This window comes from Microcaecilia unicolor, chromosome 7 (genome assembly GCF_901765095.1).
Source record: "Microcaecilia unicolor chromosome 7, aMicUni1.1, whole genome shotgun sequence".
NCBI lineage: Eukaryota > Metazoa > Chordata > Amphibia > Gymnophiona > Siphonopidae > Microcaecilia > Microcaecilia unicolor.
Genome location: NC_044037.1, coordinates 183,224,024 through 183,239,283, shown reverse-complemented (window position 1 = coordinate 183,239,283; position 15,260 = coordinate 183,224,024). Strand labels below are relative to the sequence as shown.

The 15,260-nt window shown below is 39.5% G+C and overlaps 1 protein-coding gene across 3 annotated transcripts in view; it reads right to left on the bottom strand.

The window, feature by feature from the left end:
- Positions 1–15,260, bottom strand: part of ADARB1 (adenosine deaminase RNA specific B1) — a 418,661-nt gene that overhangs the window by 297,417 nt on the left and 105,984 nt on the right. The gene's annotated exons all lie outside the window — the stretch shown is intronic.

Here is a 15,260-nt window from a genome sequence, read left to right as displayed (position 1 = left end):
CTAATTTTTACACTTAACTGCCTCTATAACACACTGTCTCTATAACATTGTAATTACTGTAGGAAACCACAGTCTGTATTTGAACAGTAATTTTGTGGATTTTGATTTTTCACTCTTTTTAGGCCAAGTAGGATAATTGAAATCACCCATTATCATACTGTTGCCAAATTTGATAGCTTCTATCATTTCTGTTAACATTTCATCTTCTGTTTGTTTGTTCTGACCAAGTGGCCATTAGTGTATTCAAAAGAATTTCACGTTGCTGTTTCCTGCTGAATTTTTATTCTGTTTGACTCAATTTCCTGTAACATGTAGTGTACTCCCCACCCTCCATGCAATTTGACCCACCCTATCACTGCACTATAACTTGTACCCTGGAAACTTAGGAGCCATTTTACAGAGCGGTGGTAAACGGGCTTACTGCTCTCTCTTCCAGGACTACCGCTGGCTCAAAGCGGCCACTGGCGGTAGTCCCGCCCCGAGCATGCGCCATTTCCAGGAGGAAAGAAAACCCCTGGATACAGCTTGTGCGGCAGTAACCCTGCGGTAATTGGGCATCAACAGGTTAGCACCAAAGCCCTTAATGCCACCTCAGTAGGTGGTGGTAAGGGCTCCCAGTTGCATGGCCATGTGGTAAGAGTTCTCTTATCGTGTGGCCATGTGTGCCTGGGGTCTTTTTACCCACTGTGGTAAAGGGCCCTGACGCATGGTAAAAAAGGGACCCCGCTACTAGCGCGGGGCCCTTTTTCCCCACAGTTTGGTAAAAGGACCCCACACTGTCCTACTGGTTATCCTCCATTCATCAGGACTCCGAGATGCCAATTATATCTACCACTTCATTTAGTGCTATAGAATTTTCCCATCTTATTTTTTAGGCAACTAGGATTTGTATACAGACATTTCGACATGTGTTTTGTTTTGTTTTTGGTGGGAGTGGGGATTGTATCTACAAGCTGCTTAGCAATTGACTGGGATAATTTGTAGTCTTTAGCTCTGCTCATCCTTAAAGGCACCTGGCTTACTTTTGCTTTTGTTGCAACATCTCTAGAGGGATGCCTCAACTTCCCTGTTTTAAATAGGACAGTTATTGACAAAATCCAAAGTGAACCCATAGTAATCCTGTTAACAATTCTTTGATAGCAATGGGGAAAAATCTATCAAAGAAATTCACAGAATATTTTTTAAAGTTCAAATCATCATTACTGAAGAGTTTATATAAAGTACAAAAAGAGGAGCAAATAAACACTGTAAGGTCTCCACTACCGGGAGACTCTTGGAAAAGTCTCCTGCACCGGGAGACTCTTGGAAAAGTCTCCTGCACTGGGAGACTAGAGTCCCTCAGCCCTTTAGCTGACCTGTGTGCTGTAATCCACTGCTAAAGAGCACACGGCAATCCACAAGATCAGATCATTATACTTTATTGTAATCCCTTTGTGTCAACTGCTCCTCCAAAGGTAGCTTCCACCACAGCATTTCTCAAGAAGCACAGTAGTTCAACAGCATAGTATTCAAAACAAAAAAAAACCCCAAAAGGTTCCAAAATCTCAGCAATTCATTTAAAGCAGTTATGCAATTCTTCACACAAAGTAGCTCAAAAAGGGCTCAAACTCCCAGCAGTTCATGTATAGCAGGTATGCAAAGTAATTCTCCAAATACAATAGCTCCAGAAAGGGTTCAAACCCTCCCCGGCAGTTCATGTCAACTATTTGCAATAAATATCATTGTGTAATTAAAATATACGTCTCCCCCATTGTTTGAATAGAGCCTATTTTCCCCACCCCCTCCTTTGTTTTCTCCTACTTGTTTTGTGGGGATCAAGTGCACCTCCATACTTTGTGTGGTTTTTCTTTAGCAGTTAGGCAAAACAATTCCCCAAACACAGCAGTTCAGAAAGGGTTCAAACTCCCAGCAGTTCATGTATAGCAGTTATGCCCAAAATCCCTACTCCTCCTCTCTCCCTTTCAAAATAAATCAACCTATGAAGAGTGGCAAGGGTCCCTCCCCAACCAGGCCAGCATTATACCATGACCACCACCCGCATGACCCTTCCATGGTAAACCTGTTCTCTCAGCTCCCCTCATGGGATAGCCACCTTTTCCCTTCTTCTACCAGGCTCTCCTCCTAAGCAGCCCTCTGCTATTTCACCTCCTTTCCTTCCAGTTTAGTCAGAGCAGCAATCTCCATTGGCTGCTCTTGCTCTAATTCTTCCCCTTACCAGTCCATAGGTTCCTCCCCACACCCATTGCTCAGCTGCTCTCCATTTGATTCAGAACTCCTTCCCTCATCCTGGCTCTCTGGGACAGGTTTTTCCAACTCCCTTCTCTTGCCCTTCTCCTGACCTCATCTGGGGGCTGTTGGGGATTGAAGTCGCTGTTTCTACCATGGGACCTACTCAGGGGCTGCTGGGAATTGTAGTCTTTTCCTTTTCTCCAATCCCCCAGGGGAAAAGACTCCTTCCTTTCTCTACCCAGCCTCCCTCCCTCTTGAGCTTCCTCATTCCTCCCTGTGCCTTCATTCTCCCTCTCACCCTCATATTCCTCACAACATATTAACATACATACAACTTGCACAGAATCAGTACATAATGAATGTAGTATCTTAGATGGCAATCGAGGAAGTAGAATCACAAAATAATTTGACATGTTTCCAAATTTTCAGATTTTTAACAGCATATTTATTTTTCTCAGCAATGTAAGATTCATACAGACACATAAAATTCCACCAAAACAACAAAGATACTGTGGCACTATCTTTCTACACAGAAAGTATTACCTTTAAAGCTACTGACATCAAGGTATCACAAAGTTTTGTCTTTTTATTTTCCACAGAGGGATGGTAATCAGACAGGTGGAACGGAACAGAATGAGTTTAGGTTAAATTCATAGATTTTGTGGAAGTCAAAGCAAACTGAAATTTAACACATTCAGTTCAGTCCAGTGCACATATCCCTAAATCAAATGTTTCAGAAGATGCTATGCACATGTATTATGAGGGAGAGTTGATAATGATTGGTGAATTTACATCATCGATTCAGAACGGTAGACATTTATCAGATTTACTGACCTAGATTTATATATTACTTGAACTTTACAAACAAGCTAGATTAGCTCATACTACTCATCTGTCTATATAACTTAACTGCATTTTAGCCTCTCAGCTATCTATAAGAATGTTTCATTATACTGTACAAACAGCCTTAGCATCATATCTACGTTAAATGAATGTTCTAATGCATGTCTATTAAGGTGTTTCATTTGTATTGTGCTGACATGAGTTTTATATCTATGTTATATAAATATTCTTCCATGCTGCCTATTAAGATATCATGTGTATTCTGCTAAACACTTATCATGTTTCTGTTATATGATTGTCTTACATGTTCATAGTTCTGATACTGCATCACGTTAGCTCTATTACTAGGATTCAGTTTGCCATCTCCAGGTTTACTGCACTGACTATATTAATAATGATAATAGGTTTTTATATACCAAACACCAAAGACAGTTTACAGTATAAAACACAATCCATTATGAAAAGATGTAACTAGTTTACATTACATTAAATTAAAATAACTAAACCCCCCTTTTACAAAGCCAAAGTGAATGAGCTGTGTCTGCACTGCTGTCTGGCAGCCGCTAGTGCATCTTTGTAAAAGGGGGGGGGGGGGGTACGTTTTTAGCAAATTATGAAACTTATGATAATCCTGTTCAGTTCTCAATTCTAAGTTTCTTATAAGATGATGACTTACATATAGAAGTACCTGTTGAAAAATTCAGCTTATTTAGCTGAGACTAATCAATAAGATCGCGATCTAGTCCCCATTTGTAAAAAAAAAAAAAAGAAAAAGAAAAAAAGGGCAAAAAAAAAAGAGGATAAATAGACAGGACTCAAACAAAGAATTTAAAATTCAATTAAGGCAGAAATCGGCAACCAATATATAAAAAAGTAATAATGCGATCTTGCCAGGTATTTGTGACCTGGATTGGCCACTGTTGGAAGCAGGATACTGGGCTTGATGGACCTTTGGTCTTTCCCAGTATGGCAATACTTATGTACTTATGACCCTATAAAATTTGGAATTGTGAAGTATAATCTTAGCTGGTATATTTTGCATTAATTGAAGATGTGTAACACATTTTTTTGTGATAACTAAATGCAAACACAATAGTGGATTTGTGAAAAAAACAACAGCATGAACTATTTTCTGTAAATCATCTAAGGAAAATAAGAACAAATCTAACAAACCATAACTTAACAACAAGTACAGAAATAGTACAATGAATTTATGCTTATATTTAGTCATTTTACTACTATTATGTTTTAAACAACATGGTAAGTTTTATGTCAAGCTGTACCTGCTGCACATTACACCTTGGGTGAATCACTTCATAAAGGCAATTAATAAATCCCAATTTAAAAATACTGTTAAATTTAAATAAGAACTGGAACAAAAGTTTAAAAAAAAAGAACTACTTTATGATTCATCATACAGTGAAGACAGAAGATGAGGAGAGGAAAGGGAGATCTGCCTTGGTTTAAATTCAGTCTTTGAAGCATTGTGACATTCACGCTGTATGGATTAGACCTCAATGTCATAAACCAGTAATCTACAGTCAACCAAATAGTACGTATTAAATTACCACAGGAGTGGCCGCTTGAAAGAGAATCTAATCTCTTCTTTGCTGTCATTAAACTCAAAGAAAGATCACATTCATTGTGGCTGCTGACCACACACGCTTTACTTGTGGTAAACCTGGTATGAGAGAAATTGGTGCTGAACTTTGCACAATTTTTGAAGCACTTCTGTTTCTATTTCATATATATATATACATACACAGCTTTTTCCTCTCAAATGGGGACCAAAGAGGGTTACATCATAAGCAGCAATACATAGAAGGAGTGACACGGGATGCACATACTGCAGCAGGACATGCTTATCCACTCCTATCCTAGCTGGGACAATATTTGACCATCTCTCTGATCTCATGTGCACCGTTCTTTAAATTAGTCACTTTATTTTCTAACTCCTCTTACTCTCTTACCTATCTGTATGTTAACTTATCTGGCTGCTGTGCTCAATGAAGTGTATTTTTACTCTATATATTACACTGGTTTCTTTATTTATTTATAGCATTTATATCCCACATTTTCCCACCCACGGGCAGGCCCAATGTGGCTTACAGTAATTTACAGAAATCATACATCAATTCTACAACAAACAGTCAACGACACTGTAGTGAAAGAGACTAGAGAGTAATAGCAGAGGGGGGGAAATGCGGAAAGAGAAATTGAATTCAATAGGAAGAAAAGCGGGGTGGGTCTTGAGCGTAAGCTTTTCCAAATAAGAAGGTCTTAAGATATTTTTGAAGGTCAGATGATCAGGGGTAATAGTGTATTTTTTATTTGTTTAAATAATTTTTATTAGTTTTCAAAAACAAGACAAGTGATAAACAGCAACTATACATTGGAAGTCGTAAATCGTGTTCAATGCAACTTAGGTAGGATGAGAGAAAAAGAAAAGAATAAAAATAAATAAATAAAAATAAAAGGGGGGGGGGGAGTAAATGCACAAACAGTATACAACGAAAGAGAAACAACAAAGGACCTTAGGCACAGCATGATACAACTTGAAAATAAGACACAAGTGGGGACCATTTCCTCTCATGTAAGGCAAACTTAAACGACTTTTTTGCAAGATAAGTTTCATATTTGTAAGCTTGAAACAGTAAAGTCCACCATTCTTGATATGTGACCAGGTTCAGGGATTTCCAATGCAGGAAAATGACTTTTAAATCCAAGGAGAGCATAGTATGAACCAGAGCACATTCACTAGATGATAAAGTGCTCTGAAAGCAACAGTCTTTAAGAATCACATATCGATATAATAGTGAACCCGGAAGATGGAAAACTTCTACCATCAGGGACCAAATATCCGCCCAGAAACCCTGAACGCACGAACAATCAAATATTTTTTATTTTTAGTTATTTAGTTTATTTTTTACCACAGTAGCTGGGAGAACCTCCAGGTGTAGCTCCCGAGAAAGCAGAACAGTGAAACAGAAGCACTCTGTCAAGCTCACCGTAGAAGTAAAGACAGATTCAGATAAGTGCCTGTTTATACCGCATGATAACAGTAACAAAAAAGTTGGTGAAAACTGTAATGAGAAAAATACTTAAAATATACAAAAAAAATATATAAAAGAAAGATTCAAAGAGGTTTTTTTTGACCTAAGAGGAGGTTCGCCCAGCTACTGTGGTAAAAAAAATTAACTCCACAGGCTAAGCTTCTGAGGTCTTTTCCCTCTTAACTACACTAAACAAACCTGTGTAATATACAGAGTAAAAATACACTAGCTGGCTATCTATATTTTAACCATCTCTCTGACCTCATGTACAACTTTCTTTAAATTAGTCACCTTATTTTCTAACTCCTCTTACTCTCTTACCTATCTATATGTTCCATCTTTGCTTATACCCTTCACTGTCAATTAAAATGTTCTATTATATGTTGTGCTGACATTGTAAGTAGTATACAATGCCATACTTTGTATTGTTTGAATATTTTTACTGCTGTAATTGTCTATTGCTCATGTTTGATTTATTCTTACTGTACACTGCCTTGTGGGAATTCCTTCAAAAAGGCGGTAACTAAATCCTAATTAATTAAAACAAATGCAAAAGTAATACATTTTAAAAATCAAACTTTTGGCACTCTCAGAACTGCTGTGTATAGCAAAACAGGAATCAAGAGCATACATTTACCAACAGAGTAGATATATTATGGATCACTCAGGGGCTCATTTTCAAAGCACTTCCAAAGTTCCATAGGTTTCTATGGAACTTTGGAAGGCTAAGTGCTTTGAAAATATGCCTCATCTGTCTCTTGAGACGGCTCTTACCAGTTCACTTATTCAAATTACATTTTGAGAGCTGTTTTCAAAGTAATTTAAGTGGCCAAAAAATTCTGCAAAGATTCTATATAGTGAATTTGAAAGTTTTCATTTGATTACTGCCTGTACATTTTTATTTCTTTGTTGCTGCTTCAATAAATATAATTTTAAAAATGGCCAAAAAGCAATCTACACCTGCCCTCCTTCAATAGAGCTTAAGTATGAATAGCGTTCCACAACAAGTCTTTCACTTGTATTTAAAGTAGGCACACTCAAAGAGGTAAAAACAAATAATGAGAGCAAACTGCACCCATAAAATCCATGTAAAGCAGTCTTCCATGAAAAAATAACCTAATGGAAAAACAGGAACCAATGTTCCCGGGCAACTCATACCCACAGTTTTGGAAATCTGTTTCTAGTTTTTCTGGGCCCAAAGATGGAGGAGGTCACCAAAAAGTCCACTATAGTTTGATGGCTCAAGGAGGCAGTTTCCTTGATCTATCTCCTTAAGGGTTGAATAGTCTTGAAACCAAAACTTCCCTGAGACTGAACTCAAGACATCCTCCCACAACTTGACCTCCTCAAGCTCCTTAACCACCTTGTCCAGGTCCTCCTCAAATAGCAGCTTACCCTGGAATGGAAGCAAGGGTCTCAACCACAACAGCTTCTGTGCTGATATCATCACAGTCAACCCCCTGGCAAAAGACCATATCAGGCCATTAAAAAGGATCCAAATCAAATGCCAAATATGCATCTATGCAGGCAACTTCTTTGGCATTATATGACCTAAGAACAGCTGCTGGACCCAACTCAAAAACATACCCTAGACATATGGCTCCTACTGCTACCTGCAGACCCAGGGAAGCCACCTAGATTGCCTTCAGGTCCTTCAGGGCAGCTCTGCTCTCCATGGCAATGATTGTCATGTTGGTCATGGTGGTTACTAATGGTGGTTACTAAGACATACACCTTGGAAACCTGTAGTTTATTCAACTCTCCCAGGGTTAAAGAGTACGAATTGTTCATCACCCTTCCAAATCCCTCTAGAGTCTCCCACTCTACCAAAGTTAGAGCATGCATGGCCTGATGAACAGGGAAGAATTTTAAGAGTTGCACAAGCCCTCCAGAATAGGATCTCCCAATGCCTACTCCCCTAGTCCCTGAGCATTAGTAATGATCAATGCCTCTAAGGCCTGCATTATCATTACTGGTAGATTCACATTCCAAAATAGACCACTGAAGGATCATCCCTGTCTCATATGGGACAATCCCTCCTCCTCCAGCGGTTCCCAAGTGGAATCACCCCAAACTGACCCACTGGTCACCAACAACCATTTGGATCCCGCCACCAACTGAGCCTCTCAGTCCTCCAGCGGGTCCAATCTTGGCCTCTTGAAGGGCCTCATATCTCCTGCAGCTCAAGCCACCATTTATTTATATCAAGGAAATCTAAGCGGGTTAAAAACATACAAACTACATTATAAAAACATCAATAAAAATGTAAATAAAGCTAGCAAATTCAAATAAGCTAACAAACTAGCAGTTTTGTCTTGCACCACAATAAAATAAAAACCAAGTAAAAGCTTGTTGAAACAAAAAAGTTTTAGGATGTTTTCTAAAAGATAATATGGAATTCATCAGCCTTTATTCCAAAAGAAGGGTAATTCCACATAGTTGGGCCTGCAATAAAAAACACACACACATGACCTTCTTTGAGACGGATTTGGTGAAATGAAGGGACTTCTAACAAGCCTTTACCCTGAGATCTTAAAGGTTTGGAAGGATAATATATTTGTATACTGAATGGTGCATCATTATGCAAAGCTTTAAAAACTAAAGACCAGATGCACAAAACCTAATGAGCCAGCAAGGTGGTTTTTATACCAGTTCTAGCCAGTTTAGCGAGCAAGGAGTAAAACAAGACATTCACAAAATGGTTCTCTGAGCTCTTTTCCTATCATAGTAGCAGCTAACAAAAACAGAATGCAAAGCTATTATAATGAGCTAATTACTATATAAAATGGGCATGCAAAGTGATGCACAGAAGCAGTCCCTTGTCCTGCCCCCTGGCAAGGGAGCGGGGGTGGGGCAGCAGAGGAGAGAAGAGAACCCTGGAGCCCACGAGCGAGAACCCAAGGGGTGAGGGGGGCTGTTCTTCCTGAGGGCTGGTGTTTCAGCTGCATCTCTCCTCCCGCCTTTTGCGCTGAAGAGAGCAGCAGATTGCTAACTCCAGGCTCCCGGCATCAGCAGACCGCCCCCCTCCCCCGGCAGGAGAGTGCAGGTTCCCTGCTTCTTTTTTTTTTGGGGGGGGGGAAACCTATGCCGGCTCTCATACATGAAGCTTGTCTGTGTATAGACAGCCAACTGTAGCATGCGCAAAGTTGCCACACTTAGCAATGGGCTGCTCTGTGCATGCTCAGCTGGCCGACTGGCTTCCCCCATATCGCATGCAAATGAGCTGGGGCGCAAAGCAATGAGCAGCTAATTTGTATGCAGTTCTCTTTGGGAATCTTATCTGTATTTCCAAAACGGTAATTTTTACTGATTTGAAACTACGAATGGATTTTTTTAAGGGGATCTTGGTGCATCGGGGCCTAAAACCAAAATTTTGAACTAAATTTGCCAAATGACAAGGTAACAAATGTAATTTTAAAAGTAAACGGAGTAATATAGTCCATCTTAGATTCACAAAACAATCGTACAAGCAGCAGTGTTTTGATCAACTTGAACAAAGAGAAAGGTAAACCATATTACTGAGATTTAGAATAGTCCATATATGGTATCGGTAAAAGAAACTTTTAAGCAGATTACAGACTTTTGAAATGAGCCACCACCTAATCTTAAAACTGATTTATAACTGCACAACTCTGGGGCTTGAAAGAAAGTGAAGAATCATGCAACACTCTTAAGAATTTTAACTTCATATAAGATATCAATAAAGATTCTTTCAAAAGAAAAGTGCTAGGACATGCCACAGTTTGAAATCAAGATAAACAGAGAATTTTGGACAGACATTTAGCTCTCTCCCCTACATCATGGGCCTGATGCAGCCTATATGTTTGATGACGCACTCAATTTATCACTTTGGCACTTGAAAAATGACTTAAAGATGTGAAACCATGATTACAATTTAATCAGAGTGATTTCATCACATTTGTAATAAGTTTATGGCGCTCTCTACTTGATTCAGCTTATATTTGCACACAACTAATTTATTTTAGCTTTTTGTGTTGCATTCATACCCTTGTTTAATCTTTTAAACCTAGATACCAAGAGTCCTAACAACGGAGCCCTTTTACAAAGTCGCATAAGGGCCTACATGTATCCAGCGCACACCAAATCGGCATTACCACCCAGTTACCATGTGCCCTTGGCAGTAATTCAAAACTGGCGTAGCCAAAAACACGCAGTAGAAAATAATTTCTACCGCAGGGCACCTAACCGGCGGTAAACAGCAGTTGGCACATGGTGCATGCTTACTGCCTGGGTGCATGTGAGACCTTACTGCTAAGTCAATGGGTGGTGAAAGGAATTTTAATTACTTAGACCTCATACATTCCCAGACTGTTCTACACAGCCTGAGTACTGATGGACTCATCAATCAGAAGGACAATGGGATCAAGTGATTATGAGAAAGTAATTCAAAGTTTATTTAGTCTCTTACCAAGAGCAGGATTTACACAGGATCATCGCAGTGCATATCCCTGCATTCATCTTGGAAGAGCAGTGCTCCATGGCACACAACCGGTTTACTGCATTCTCTTCTCCTCTCCTCTTCTCTCTTCCTCTCTCGCCCTTCTAATCTTAATGCCCTGTCAGCCTTTATATACAATTCTTCCATCATTGATCCCTATTAACATTTCATTTTCCCACCGGCAATCTTTGCATCTTATCCTTAGATATCCTAGATATCAACATCTTTGAGAGCAATGATTTCACATGTTTCCAAGTTTCCCTTCAACCCTCCTGGATGTTCTTATTTACTTTCGTCTGACCTACTGTTATCTGCCTTTACCAAAATATCTTTGCCTCTTGATATTGTCTGTCCACCTGTTGTTTTGAGAATAGATTTTGCCTCCCTCTGTCAGCTCTCAGTTGCTTACTTCAGCTGCAGTGACATTATCTGTGTCAGAGATGGTCTTTGATTTTTAGAGGCCTAGTTCTCAGCTCTAAGCCTGCCTTGACCTGTATTTCACTGAAGGCAACTGATAGCATTTTTCTACAGTGGCTGTAAGGTCTCAGATCAAAAATGGACACGCACTGGTTTTCATTTTGCTACATGTCCATTTTCTGGTCCATTAAAAAAAATCCCTTTTTTTCCCTAGATGCTGTACAATAAGGGTCCGGCACGCGCCAAAAACACGCACCCACACTGCTGCAGGCCAGTTTTTGGAGTGCCTTTATAAATGGGCCCCAATGAGTATAACTCCCTCTTGTTAGGTTGTAAAAACTTCTTCTGTCTGCAAGGTTGCCAGGTGGAAAATTTTTTTCCCACCCAAACCAGCCTAAATCCAGCCCAAAACCCGCCCAAACTCAAACCCCGCCCCTGACACCCCCACCCCCGCATCATCACCCCCGCCCCTGCCGTCATCAACCCCGCCCCCACCGTCATCGGCCCCGCCTCCCCCGTCATCGGCCCCGCCCAGAACGTCACTAACCCCGCCCAAAACGTCACTAACCCCGCCCCCGCGGCCGAAAAAACCACCAAAACACAAAAAAAGAAGCCCAAAAAACCGCAACCCGCCGCGGGCAAAAATTTCCCGCGGCGGGTCGCGGAAAACCGCCCACCTGGCAACACTGTCTGTCTGGACCAACCCCAGCCTGAGACAAACCAGGGCACCGCCAATGAACCACCAAGTCATTCCTAGTATAACTGTCCTTTCACACAATTCAGAACTGGGAGGAAAATATATGATGTGAGTATTATATACTCAATTTGCAGCTGCTCTGATCTATTACTAACTGGGAGCATTATTTCTCATTGAAGCACTTCCTCGTTCCTCTTTTTATACTTGGTGCAGTAAGTACAATGCTAAGACCGCCTCAACCACTCGTGCAACAATTACATCTGTGATAAAGGCTGAATGCTAATACAGCATTGCCAAGGTTACATGTAGGAGCTGCTAATTTTAAACTTGACCTAGTGAAATAAATAATGAATTATGGCATAAATTAAATACAGCTTTAGCTGCATGTTTAAATTACTGTAAGCAACAATGGCCTTGTGTTATCTAGCATAAATGCCATTCATTCAGTGGTCTCCCTCCCCCACTATCTAGTCCAATAATTAAACATGTATATATACATATATATAAAGAGAGAGAGAGCTGAGATTTCAGAACAATGCCATTAACTCCTTTCCAGGTTTCTAATTATTCATTTAACAACTTACCATCAGAACAAATGTAATACAAGCCAAAAATCATATTTTGTGCAAAGATAATTTTAAAAAAGATTTCCATGGGTGACATGTGGAGGGAGAAAGGGAGGAGCTGCAATGTACATGTGCTTTTTCATAAAATACATGGGGTACACATATGGACTACATACATTTATCCCAGTCTCAGAGCGGCTGTAAATGTGTGCATTTGCAATTGCATGCTGTCAGGGCTCGATCTATTTTATAAAAGTACGTAGGTGCCTATGTTGTCTTTTATTTATTTGTTACATTTGTATCCCACATTTTCCCACCTATTTGTAGGCTCAAAGTGGCTTACATAGTACCGGAGAGTCGTTGGCAGACTCCGGTGTGAACAAATACAATTTGATGTTCTGGTAGGATAACGTTCATGTGGCAGAGCCACATGGGAATAGTAGAGCAGAATAGTTGAGTTATGTTCATTACGTGCTTTAGTTTTCTTGTGTAGCCGAGATCAGGCATTTAAGTTGGGTCGTTAGGATATGCCTTTTTAAACAAGGTGGTTTTCAGTATTTTCCGGAAGTTTAGGTGGGCTTTAAATAGTCACCTATTTGGACTCATCATATGGGTATCATGTTATAAAATCAGCAAAAAAAAAGTTAAGGCAATCTATCTTCTTTGAAAGTCAGCAAGGCTGAAATACATTTCTGCAAATGTACACTACTATTGTAAAGCCCTATAAAGGAAATAAATTTGCTGAGCTCTGAAAGTTACACATCCAGTTGCCCTTTGAACTCTTGATATGTACTGAAGGGTTCATGGCCATGATAAGGTTCAGCAACTAGCATTCCTGAAAAACGAAAAATCATTTCTATAGTTTGGTGTCCTGTGATATGAGTCAGTTATGCTGATGTGCTGTTTTGTTAAAAACAAAACTGTACCTACAGAACGTCATTTACAGCAATGCATATTCTGCTGGTGCTTTAATCAAGTGTTAAATATACTGTCACCAAATGAGAAATTGCAAAGCTTAACACTACTGTTGTGATCACAAGCTAAAGGACTGAGAAACAAAATACCTGAAGAATTTTTAATTTGTTCTAACCTCAATGGTGTGTATCCTATGCAATACAAGCCAGATTCCATTTATCACACTCCCTGTCATAAAAGAATGATACCAAAGTCTCTCACCAACCAATCAGCTTTGATAAACAACCAAGAAAAGTAGTGGCTCAAGGCACTAGTGTTACCTCAGAGTTGCTGAAAGGAGATAAACACAGGGAAACTGAGGCTGGGGGAGGGATGGAGCTGTTTATTCGGTCTGTTGGGAGAGGGGGAATGAGCTGTTGAGGTGGGATATAAACACTGAGAGGTGGGCAGAGGGGAAACTGAGGCAAGAGAGGAGATAAAGAATTATGATTAAGCAGGGGAAGAAAAGAGACTGGTGGCTGAGCAGACACAGACATACAATGTAAAGCATGGGCGAGCCAGTCAATGTATTGTATCAGGGAATTACTGAAGGCATTTGAAAAAACTCCTCATGAAAGATTCAAGAAATTAAAGTCATAGGATAAGAGACAAATAAAAGGTCATATTGTGAACTGGTGTACTGGTTAAGAGATAGGAAACAAAGTAGGACTAAATGGTCAGCTTTCCTAGTGGCAAAAGGAATGAAATGGTCCCGGGATCTGTAGCGGGGCCACTGCTGTTTAACGTATTTATTCATGATCTTGAAAAGGGAGTAACAAGCGCTGTGATAAAATTCACATATGACTCAACATTTTTAAGGTATTATAAGTTAGAGGATCTTGCAAGACTGGAGAACTGGTCATCCAAATGACATATGAAATTTGATGTAACAAAAAGCGATATAGTTAGACAGGACTGGGTTCCACATTAGGTGTAACCACCCAGGAAAAGTATCTTGGAGTTACACTACAAAATACACCAAAATCCTCAGTTCATAGAGTAGCAGTGGTCAATAAAAGCAAATAGAATGTTAAAAATTAATCAGAAAGGGAGGGAGAATTAAAAAATATAGAGGACTATCAATTTATGTTACAACCACACTTTGAGTATTGGTTGTAGTTCTGGTCAAACAACTCTAATAATATAGCTCTCTTTTGAAGAAAGGCTGAACCAATTTGAGATCTCTGCCTGGTTCAAGAAATGACTGAGAAGGCATAAGATATACATCTATAAAATCATGAGTGGAACAGAACAGGTGAACTGAAAGTTACTTATCCTTTCAATAGTAATAAGACTAGAGGGAATTCCGTGAAATTAACAGGTAGCAGATTTAATACAAATGGAGAAAGTTGAGCTATGGAATTTGGTGTTAGATGATATGGTCAAGTATCTGCAAGCTGAGTTTAAAATGGATTTAAACATGTTCCTAAAGGAAGCCCATACACAATTATTAGCCAGGATACTACTTAAGCCTGCAAGTAAGCAATAAGGAATGGATCTACTCTTTGCAATCCTGCTGGGAGCTTGCAACCCAGATTGACTTGGCTGGCACATTTTATGGAAATTTTGGGCTAAATTCTATATATGACGCCTGAAAATTCCATGTGGAAAAAAATATAAGCATATTCTCTAAAGTACGCCTACATTTTATAGAATAGGCTTAAGTTTCCATGTGGTACAGAATATGCTGAGCACCTCTCCACGTGACCAAATTTAGTCACAGCCATTTATACCATGTTTTACTTGGTGTAAATCCCGAAACATAAATTAGGTGCAGAGCGGGTGTATTCTATAGAAAAGCGCATAGATTTTAGAAACACCTATGCCCCCTTAAATATGCAACTTAGAATTTACTCACACATTACAGAATATGCTTAGCGAGCTGTGCGTGTAAATCTTAATTAATGCAGATAATTGCTTAACATCCAATTAACAGCACTGATTAGCTAGTTAACCAAGTTAAATCCATTGTTACAGAATACGCTTCAATTTCCACATACATTACAGAATATGCTTAGGGAGCTGTGTAGATCTTAATTAAT